General features: G+C 41.8%; 1 long non-coding RNA gene across 1 annotated transcript in view; it reads right to left on the reverse strand.

Moving 5' to 3' along the window:
- Positions 1-6,632: 6,632 nt before the first annotated feature.
- Positions 6,633-10,402, reverse strand: part of LOC109927565 — an 8,243-nt gene continuing 4,473 nt past the window's right edge. Inside the window, exons 3-4 of the long non-coding RNA XR_007261431.1 lie at positions 8,648-8,761; positions 6,633-7,306 (exon numbers count right to left, since the gene is read on the reverse strand). This is a non-coding gene — a long non-coding RNA (uncharacterized LOC109927565). The remainder of the gene's footprint in view (positions 7,307-8,647; positions 8,762-10,402) is intronic.

Genomic DNA, 10,402 nt, shown 5'->3' on the forward strand with positions numbered 1-10,402 from the left:
ATGCATCTGCACCCCAATGTCTCTGTTTGGTGACACTCCCCAAGGCCCTACTATTAACTTATAAGTCCTGCCCTAGTTTGCCTTACCAAATCGCAACACCTCACATTTATCTAAATTAAACTCTATCTGCCACTCCTCGGCCCATTGGCCCATCTGATCAAGGTCCCGTTGTATTCTGAGATAACATTCTTCACTGTCCATGACAACATGAATTTTGGGGCCATCTGCAAACTTAATAACCATCCCTCCTATGCTTCTATCCAAACCATTTATATGTCCCAGCACCGATTCTTGTGACACACCACAGGTCACAGGTCTCCAGTCCGAAATATAACACTCTACCATCACTCTATGCCTCCTGCCTTCAAGCCAGTTTTGGATCCAAACCACTAGCTCCCCTTGGATTCCATGTGATCTAACCAGTCTACCATGAGGAACCTCTACAAACACCTTTCTGAAGTCCATCCAGACAATGTTTACCTCTCTGCCTTCATCAATCTTCTTTGTCACCTCTGCAAATACTCAACTTAGTGGGACATGAATTACATCACACACAGACATGTTGACCATCCATAATCAGTCCTTGCCTTTCCTAATGCATGTAAATCCTTTCCCTGTGTCTGAAACAAACATGTCATAACCATGGCGAAATATTTCACCCCAAGGTGAGTTTTCAACCACATATCCCCACCATCACCAAGACTGCCCACTTCCACCTTAGTGACATCACCCGACTCTTCCTCGTCTGCTCATCTGCTACTGAAACTCTCATCCATTCCTTTGTTACCTCTGGACTTAACTGTCCTTACACACTCCTCACTGTCCTCTCACATTCCCCTCTCTGCACTTGTCTAACTTCCTCTGCCTCTGTTATTGGGTGTCGGGGAGTTCTGTTTAGTGTCTTATTGTTCCTTCCATTAACTCTATCTGAATGAGGTTTTTACCACTGCCCATTCTCCCCACCATGTGCTGCTGCCTTAGCAGCTTTAGCTTCCCACACAAATTCCCACAATGCTGTAAGGGAAGGTGTTACAGGTTATTCACCAAGTGATGAAATCCTGAGGTCATCCTAAACTCTGCTGCCCGCGTGAGTATTCACACCAAGGTTTGTTCACCCACCACCCCCAGTGCTCGTGCAGCTAAATTTTAAACTTTTCATCATTCTGTTCAAATCTCTTGATCGATAGAGAGGAGACTATCTCTGTAATATCCGCCAGCCTCCAGCCCTCTCAAGGGCAATTAGAGCTGGCAAGTAAATGCTAACCTAATCAGCGATGCCCACCCCCACCCCAAGAATGAATTTTTAAAAATGCTCTTCAAGATATCTGCATTACCTCCAATGCCAACTCCTGAGCATTCTCGATTTTAACTGTCCCACATTTGGTCCCCTTAATCTTGAGCTGCCAAGGCCTCAAACTGTGAAATTTCCTCACTAAACTTCTATCTCTCTCTAACATCAGTTTTGCACTTTATAACACTCCTTGAAAACGACATATTTGCCCATTAAACATTTTGTCACGTCCCTAATATCTTGTTATGTGACTGGGGTCAAAAGTTGCATTATAACATTCCTGAGGAACAGCTTGGAAGTTTCCATTATTTGAAAGGCCCTATATTGATTTAAATTAATTGTCGTTGATTTGGACACGTATCACAATCCCTTCATCATCACTTGGTGAATAACTCCTTACCCAACAGCATTGTGGGAGCTACTCAGGGAAGATAACTGCCAGCAGCAAATGGTCAGGCAATGTTCAGCTGTAAACACCTCATTTAGAGAGTCAATGGCAGTAACAATAAAATACCTACTCAGAGATAGTAAGAACTGCCGATGCTACAGTCAGAGATAACACCTTGTGGAGTTGGAGGAACACAGCAGGCCAGGCAGCATCAGAAGAGCAGGAAAGCTGACGTTTTGGGTTGGGACCCTTCTTCAGAATTTCTGAATAAAAAACCTGAGTTAAGGGAGACAGAGGAGGTTAGAGAATGGCAGAGAGTTAATCAGGGAGAGCAGAGATGAACCAGAACAATGGATGGTCACTGATTCAGGACTGTTATAAAGCAACTTTTGACACCAGTCACATAATGAGATATTAGGTGAGTGATGAAATGGGTTGCACCAACACCAGAGTCAGATAATTGAGAACAGTACATGAAGCAAAATGTGTACATTACTGGTTAAAAATACTGAAATAATTTCATTGTCTTCAACTTTAAAATCAAATGCTGGAGTCTGCAGCTCAAAAGATATCAGAAGCACTGGGGTCAGAGGAAACCCACAGTTCAGGAAATACCCGGGAATCAGGGTGATGTCACTGAGCAATTGCCCGTGTGTGATAACATCACCCACTTGAACACAGAGCATTCGGGTCTGCACAAACAGGTGATCTCCACGAAGGACGTGAGGGTCTGTGGAATGATTGAAAGGACATTGATCAGAATGGTCAAAGAACTGAGGGATATTAGTTGTAAGGTCATGTTGGAGAAACTGAAGTTGTTCTGCACAAAGCAAAGGAGACTGAGGTGTTCTTTGACAAAGGTGTCTAGGTTTATGATAGATTTAGACAAGGTAGGTATAAAGCAGCTGTTCCTCTTCACTGGTAATAAAATTATTAGAGACATAGATTTAAGATATTGGGCAATTGTTACTGGGAGATGTAAGGAAGGAACTTTATGTTACTTTTATTTGACTCAGTACTTACATTCAAAGACCAATAATATCCAGTGCTGAATGAACGAAGAATGAAGTGGCATGCTTAGATTTTGCTGTGTCATTTGGTTTTGAGTTTCTGATCTGCAAATCCTTTTCCAACATGCCGTAAAAAGAATTTACAAAAGCTGTCTCAGTCAGTATGGGACATAATGACAGAGGAAGCAAATATTTCTGTGATTTGGAGTTTGCTGTGTATAAGTCCTCCTCTCCTTACTCCCAGTAAAAGGACTTTATAAACTCCATCCCTGTAGGTCAGGAGAGACATTTATAACATTCACTCCCCTGGCCCAGGATAACCGCACATGCACCGTGCTTCTCTTTGCCTCCTCCAAAGATGGTGGCCAACACCGGGGCATGTCGCGTATCGATTCATCCCATTTTATGAAATGGGGCTGGATAGATTCTTTATACGGGGTCTGTAACATTTACCACAGAGCATGCTCCATAACGTGGGTAGACGGGGAAAATACTGAGCAGATGTATGGTGAGCAATTCTGTGTATAGGAAATGTTCACTATCGCTCGGCATTCTAGGTTACCTGGCAGCCATTGTCAAATTTAAATTTATTTGTTTCTCGGTGTACAAGCAATCTCTCTATTTGTCTCCTATGGACCACTAATATGCACAGTACATATAAGAAAGAATAAAGCGTCACTTGTGCATCCCAGGGATATAACAAAGTCGGACACTGAACTGCATATTAAAGGGTAAGGTCAGGCCATACTCCATCTGAACTACAAGGCTGCTTTCTTATTAGAAAGAGACAACTGGTGATGGTTTAACCCAAGGGACACCACACCTCAGATGAACAGAGAGGTTGAAAAAGAGAGCTCTTAGCGGTAACTTCAAACGGTGTGAGATTTAAACCCACGCTGTTGGCAATAAGAGGAAAACTGACAAATTCTCCAAAAAGATTTTGGCTTTCAGAACTGTCTTCAAGGAGAAAGGTATACATTTTGTGTTCCAGCAAACAACAACTTTTCCTGTCATTGTTTGAAAGAGCTGTTTTTGTTCCACTGAAGCTGTCAAGACATGGAATAATTGGGTCAAGTACTGGAAACTGGGTTTAGAAGCGAGATGTTTGATGACTGACAACGATGTAATGGGCCAAAGAGCCTCTCTCCAGGCTGCTAAAAATTCAGTTACTCTATCATTTCTCAATTGAATAATAAAAAGGTAAAAAAGCAATGTCAACAAGAAAGGTTGCAAGCATTGCATGCACCTTCCTTGGTGCTTTAGTAGTTGGGATTCAGACCTCCCACTACTGTTCCCTAGGTTTGGTTTCGAGTCAAGGAATGAGGATTTGTAGTTCATGTACAAAATCTTAAAATGAACACAAATTCCTGACATTAAAACAGCAGAGAGATCTGTCAAAGTCAGTGAGAGTTTCACATCAGAGATGAAACCAAATGGAAAGAAGCCCTGAAATTCATTGCCTTTGTCTGCTCAGACACTGTACTACAAAAAAAAACTTGCTTCTTATTGAAACATACAGGTTTTTTGGAGAATTAAAGGGTTGGATTCAGAAAGGTTGGTTCCCTTCAAGGACAGTCTCGGACCAGAGTACCTCATATCAGAATGGGGTGATGCTTTTAAGCCGGAGACGAGGAAGAAATTATTCTCTCATATGGTTGTGAATTGGTGGAATTCTTTACAGCAGAGGTTAGTTGTGGCTGGGCCATTAAGTATATTTAAGGCTGAGATCGACAGATCTTTAACCAGTAAAGATATCAAGGGTTATAGGGAAAGGCAACAAAGTGCAGTTCAGGATTATCAGATCAGACACGAGCTCTTCAAATGGCAGAGAAGACTTGATGGTCTGAATGGTCTCTTTCTGTTCCTAAAATCGATGGTTTTAATATGAGACTGCAAAACTCTCCGCAGTAATATGTGCAAAATGAAAAATGCATGGAACCCCTCAGAACGCTGAACCGAGATGAGATGAGGAAAGGACAACACACAAATGCTCCCCCATCTCCTGACAGACTCCCTCTGCCTGTTAAATTCACCCTTTTTATGTTTATCTCTGTGTCTTTTAAAACTGGATTCTTATTTCATATCCACGACCTTTTCATCAGAACCAGGCAAAATTTCACGTGTTTGATGCCATAGGGAGAAGTGAAAAAATCTACAAGCTGTGGGGTGTGATTTTGGAAGGCAGAAGGGCGAGAAAAGGATGATAAAGAGAGAATGAGGAATGATAACGTTCAGATGATTTTGAACATCATTGTACATAATCTAGAGAATGTTACAACCCACAGACAAACAACAATGAGGAATGTAACAAAAACAGAAATTGCTGATTAAACTCAGTAGGTCTGACAGGATCTGTGGAGGGAAAGCAGGGTTACCGTTCTCGGGTCAGAGATCCTTCTTCAGAGCTCTTCAGAATGAGGAATGTAACTGTTCATTTGTCAAATAAATTGTCAAGTTCAAGTCTGTCCATCTGAGTGAGTTGGTGGTCTGTTTGGCCCCTTTGATATTGTGTGTATGTTAATGGTACATTGCTGTTTGTGGGTGTGTGGGTGTGTGTTTTTTTTCTGGCTGTCACATTCTGGGTGATGTGACACAGTGGAATTGTATAGCCAGGAGGGCCTGTCAATAAGTGTGCTCTCATTCAAAAGCAAGAAGTAACAAGTAACAATCTATATCAATTATGGGTTACCTGGTAGGAAATGGCAGAGTGGCGTAGTGGGAGCGTGCTGGGCCATCACCCAGAGGTTGCTGGATTGAATCCATCCTCTGCTGTTTACACCAACAAGCTGATAGTTGTTACCTTAGTAGTAGCAGCTAAGCTAATTTTGCTCACATTGTCTCTGCATCAGCTTCTTGCTCCCAGGAAAGACTTCAATCTGCATTAAACCACATTTATCCCGACATGGACACAGACTGTTCATGTTGCAAACACGCACCAGCTGATACTTTTCCCTTTCATTCAATCACTTTGTCACCAGGAATTAACAGTCTGGAATTGATGGTCCGAATGGCCATCTCCTATTCTCTATCACTCTGGAATGATCTGAACAGTGAAAGTTATTCTCCACAATAAGGCAATGCAACGGGGAGATGGCAGTGCAGTGGTGATATATCTCCTAGTAATCCCTGGAGACTGAGACACGGCAGCTGCTGGAGTTTAAATTCAATGAATAAAATTTGGAATGTAAACCTGATTTCAGGAATAAAGACCATGATTTTAACTTCCTGAAACCCGATTCATTCATGTCCCTTCGGGAGAGAAGTCCTCACCCAGTTTGGCATACAAGTGACTCCAGACCCACAAAAATGTGTTTGACCCCTAATTGTCCACTGCCATCAGTTCAAGGTGAATTCAGAATAAAGAACAAATGCTGTCCTGACCACTGATACCCACATCCTGTGGAAGAATAAAAACACATTCACAACAGGGAATGTTGGGCCTTCTGTCTGCGTGGACTCGATTCACCTGATCGCCCAACCTGGATAGAGACAAGGACACCCACACCACAGAGAAACCAGGCCTCCTGCAATCACAAGACCTTCCTCTGCATTCAGTATTATCCAACCAAGACAAAAGGAGAGTTCACGAGGGGCATATCAAAGGAAAGGAAGGGAACATTAAAACACAGAACAAGTAGGAATAAGCTTGGACAAGAAGTTCAGCACAGGGCCAAGAGTCAAATACAACCATATAAGGACATAGTTATTGTGGCTCAGGTAGTTTAACTGCATATCCATAACAGTGAACTGTCAGCAGTTGCTTCAGGTTCAGAGACCATCTGTACAGCTTAACATAGTCATGTAAGTATTACTCATAAGGGAAGGCTTGCGTGCTGTGAGCTGATGGTGGGGATAGAGAATCTTGGAAGATAATGTGGAACTGGAAGTTCTGTTGAAATTAGAGGACCCAGAACTTTGTAAGAAACTGAACAGCATCCTGTTCTTGAGGTTAATGACTGACATATAATTTATTTTATACCAATGTTACATGTAACCATTCTGACATGAAAGTGTCTTAATATGCTGTTTTGAGCTGTCAATGGTAGAGCGTCTCCGAGGTAAACTTAGAGGCCTCTTCCGCATTTATATGGTACAAGTTTGAATAAATTCACCTTGTTTCGATTTACTGAGATCGGAAGACGCAATCTTTTCAAAAACTGGCTATCAAAGGAAGAATAATTTTCTCTGATTCCCATTGACTTCAGCTTTGCTACTATTCCTTGATACAATGCTCTGTCACATGGAGCCTTAAGACAGTGGATAGTCAATCTCACATTTGGAATTCAGCCGTTTGGTCCATGTTTGCACCAAGAATGTAAGGAGATCAGGAGCTGAATGGCCCTTGCTTAACTCAAACTGAGATCCATGACCATGATATTACAAAGCAAGTGCTGCCTGATGTCACTGTTGTCACTGTTTTCACTGCATTTACATATTGACAGGCCAGACAATTGACTGAAGGCTTGTCCACACAGACCACATGTATGTTTTCTCTTCACTGTGAACGATGCTTTTTCCTTCCATGTGCAAAGCTCCTGAGAATTGAGTGTTACTGGCAGCTCTTGATCCAATGTTTGACTTGAGCTGCCTGTCTGTAAATTCTCCCTTTCCAATTCCCTGGAAAATAAATTTAAAACAGTCAAAAGTGGAAAGAAAGTTACTGGATTGTCAAAAACCCACTTGGATCATTCATGTCCTTGAAAGGACAGAAGTTGAAAAATACAGGACAGAACAGGCTGCCGGAACTGGCTGCAAGGCCAGTCATTATTTCTGCAGAGCCAGCAGAGTGGGAGGTTTGAGTGATCCCACAACAATGCTGTCGGTGTAACAATACAAACTGTACAACTATCTGACCATAACCTGTGTCAGTCTGTAATTGGGTAAATGTAAATGACCTAAGCTTGCTGAAAAAGCATTACTGTAAGCAAGTGGGAATTCATGGGCCACCTTCAGATACATGCAGTCCCCCCTTTGTACTGGTGAGACTTGCATCTGGAGTACTGTGTTCAGTTCTGTTCACCATACTGACAGAAGGTTGTTAATATGTTGGAAGCATTTCAGAGGAGATTTAATCAATTAATACCTAGAATGAGTGGATTACCTTTTGAGGAAAGGCTAGACAGGGTGGGCCTAGCATAAACAAAATTGAAACATAAAAGATGCTGACGGAGCTGACCAGGTGGATGTTGAAAACATGATCCCTCTTGTGGGAGAACTGAGGGCCATTGTTTAATGGTAAGGGTGAGTCCATTTGACATGGTGAGGAACATTTTTCTCAGATGGTTGTGAATCCTTGTAATTCCCTTCGTCAAAAGGCAGTGGATGCAGAATCTTTAAATTCTTTTTTGAGGCAGAGGGAGACAGATTCTTGATGACCAAGATGATGAAAGATGTTGAGGGAAATGCAGGTACATGGAGCTGAGGTTGAAATCAGATCAGCTGTGATCTTATTGAGTCGCAGAGCAGGCTTGAGGGGCCGAGTGGCCTTCTTTTATTCCTCATTCGTATGCTCGAATAAACAAGAGAACAAAGAAACTCGAATCTTGTCTGATTACTGGGGGTGAGGAGGGTATTTGAGCTCTCACTTCATCCACACAGTGGGTTAGTTCCTTTTTATCCCCTGACCAGCTTCAATTAATATGTGGAAAATTTTAATTAAATCAGCCCTCATCCTTCCAAATTCCACTGAATACACGATTCCTGTTGAGATGATGCATTTTGATAGGAGTCGAGAACATACAAAACAGGAGCCAGAGTTGTCAATTCTACCATCACTTTGTACCCTATTATAATTTCCCTGTTTCTGATTGTGAGGAGATCCTATACTCGTCTTCACTAATCTTTTACTATCAATCTTCAATTAAGAGTTTAATGATGATCTTGAAACCGTTGTTGTTCGTCAGGAAAAACCCATCTGGCACACAAACGTCCTTTAGGGAGGGAAACTGGCATCCTTACCGGATCTGGCCTACATGTGACTCCAGCCAGTCAGCAATGCAGTTGAGTCTTGACAGCCCTCTGGACAATCATGGATGGGCGATGAATTCTGGCCGAGCCAGTGATGCCCACATCCTATGAATGAAAGAAAAAGAAAATGTTATTGGTTTGTTTGGTCTCTACAAGCATACTCTCATGTTTTATTTTCTAGTTTTTATTAAATCCCTTTGCTGAAATCTAAACTGTTCCCAATCCTTAGGTCTGTTGTTTTATTTACCTAATTTGTATGCTGTTTCCTTAATTTCAATACCCGTTCATTTCCCTTTCTCTGCCGTTGTTTGATCATGTTTCCCATTTTCTTCTTATGCCAGACTGGGATGAATAACTTTTATACCTTATCCACACCCTCTTTCAATGTTTGCCATTACCCATCTCTGATCACCCATTTAAATACTGATCCACAATTTATCACAAGGAGCTCATGCCTCATACCATAATGACTTGTTTCATTTAATTATGGGACCCTAGTCTCAGAAACACCATAGAACATAGGGCCTGTACTGTGCTGTACCGTTCTTCGGCCCACGATGTTGTGCCAAACTTTTACCCTAAACCTAAGGTCTATCTAACCTCCACGCATACCTTATACTATCATTCATATGCCTGTCTAATAGCCGCTTAAATGCCCCTAATGAGGCCGACTCCACTACCCTCTCCGGCAATGCATTCCACGCCCCTATCACTCTGAGTAAAGAACCTACCTCTGACGTCTCCCCTATATCTACCTCCACTCACTTTGAAACTATGCCCTCTTATAATAGCTACCTCCACCCTAGGAAAAAGTCTCTGGCTGTCCACTCCATCTATACCTCTGATCATTTTGTACACCTCTATCAAGTCAATATCACTCTCCATCCTAATGAAGAATTCTATCCTATTGTGGTCACTCTTCCTTAATGGCCCATGCTCAACTGGATTGTCAATTATTCCTTTCTTCATTACCCAATATCCATCTGCTTCTTCAATGTATTGATTCATAAAATTGTACCATATGCACGCTATGATTTCCTCCTCTGTCGTATTGCTACAGTTGTGATTTGCTCAATTTATATGTCGGTTGAATGGCACCCATAATTACAGCCATGACTTTATTCCTTATATCTCTAACTCCCATTCTAACTCTAACTCTAACTCCCCAATATTACTGCAGCTTTGGGTCTATATGCAACACTAATATCATTTTCTGTCCATTAGTGTTTCTAAGCTCAACCCATACAGATTCTACTTCACCACAGCCTATATCCTGGCTCACATCATATTACTTTGCTGTTTTAATCAGCAGTTCGAGCCTAATCCTTTTCCTTTTTGCCTGCCCAACCTATCCTCCTTATGACAACCCATGAATTCCAGGTTTCAATCTAATAAACTTCCACTGAACCACTTTGAATATATGTGCACAAGACCAAAACCTGCACATGGGATTCGAGATTTGGTCGCTCCCCTTCCCTGTGCAAATGAAACAGAACATCTTTACATTGATGCTTAATTCCTATCATAATAAAGGATACAGCCAATTGGCTTTCTGGGACACAAAGATCTTGATCAATTGGGTCAATGGGCTGAGGAGTGGTGGATTGAATTTTATTTGGGTAAATTTTGTTCGAGCAAAATGCAATAATTCACAAGGACAGGAATATAGAATTAATGGTAGGGCTCTGGGTCGTGTTGTAGAACAGAAAGACTTTGGGTTTCAGGTCCATCATTGTTTGAAATTTG

Source organism: Rhincodon typus, unplaced genomic scaffold, assembly GCF_021869965.1.
Source record: "Rhincodon typus isolate 14 unplaced genomic scaffold, sRhiTyp1.1 hic_rhity00003037, whole genome shotgun sequence".
Classification (NCBI taxonomy): domain Eukaryota; kingdom Metazoa; phylum Chordata; class Chondrichthyes; order Orectolobiformes; family Rhincodontidae; genus Rhincodon; species Rhincodon typus.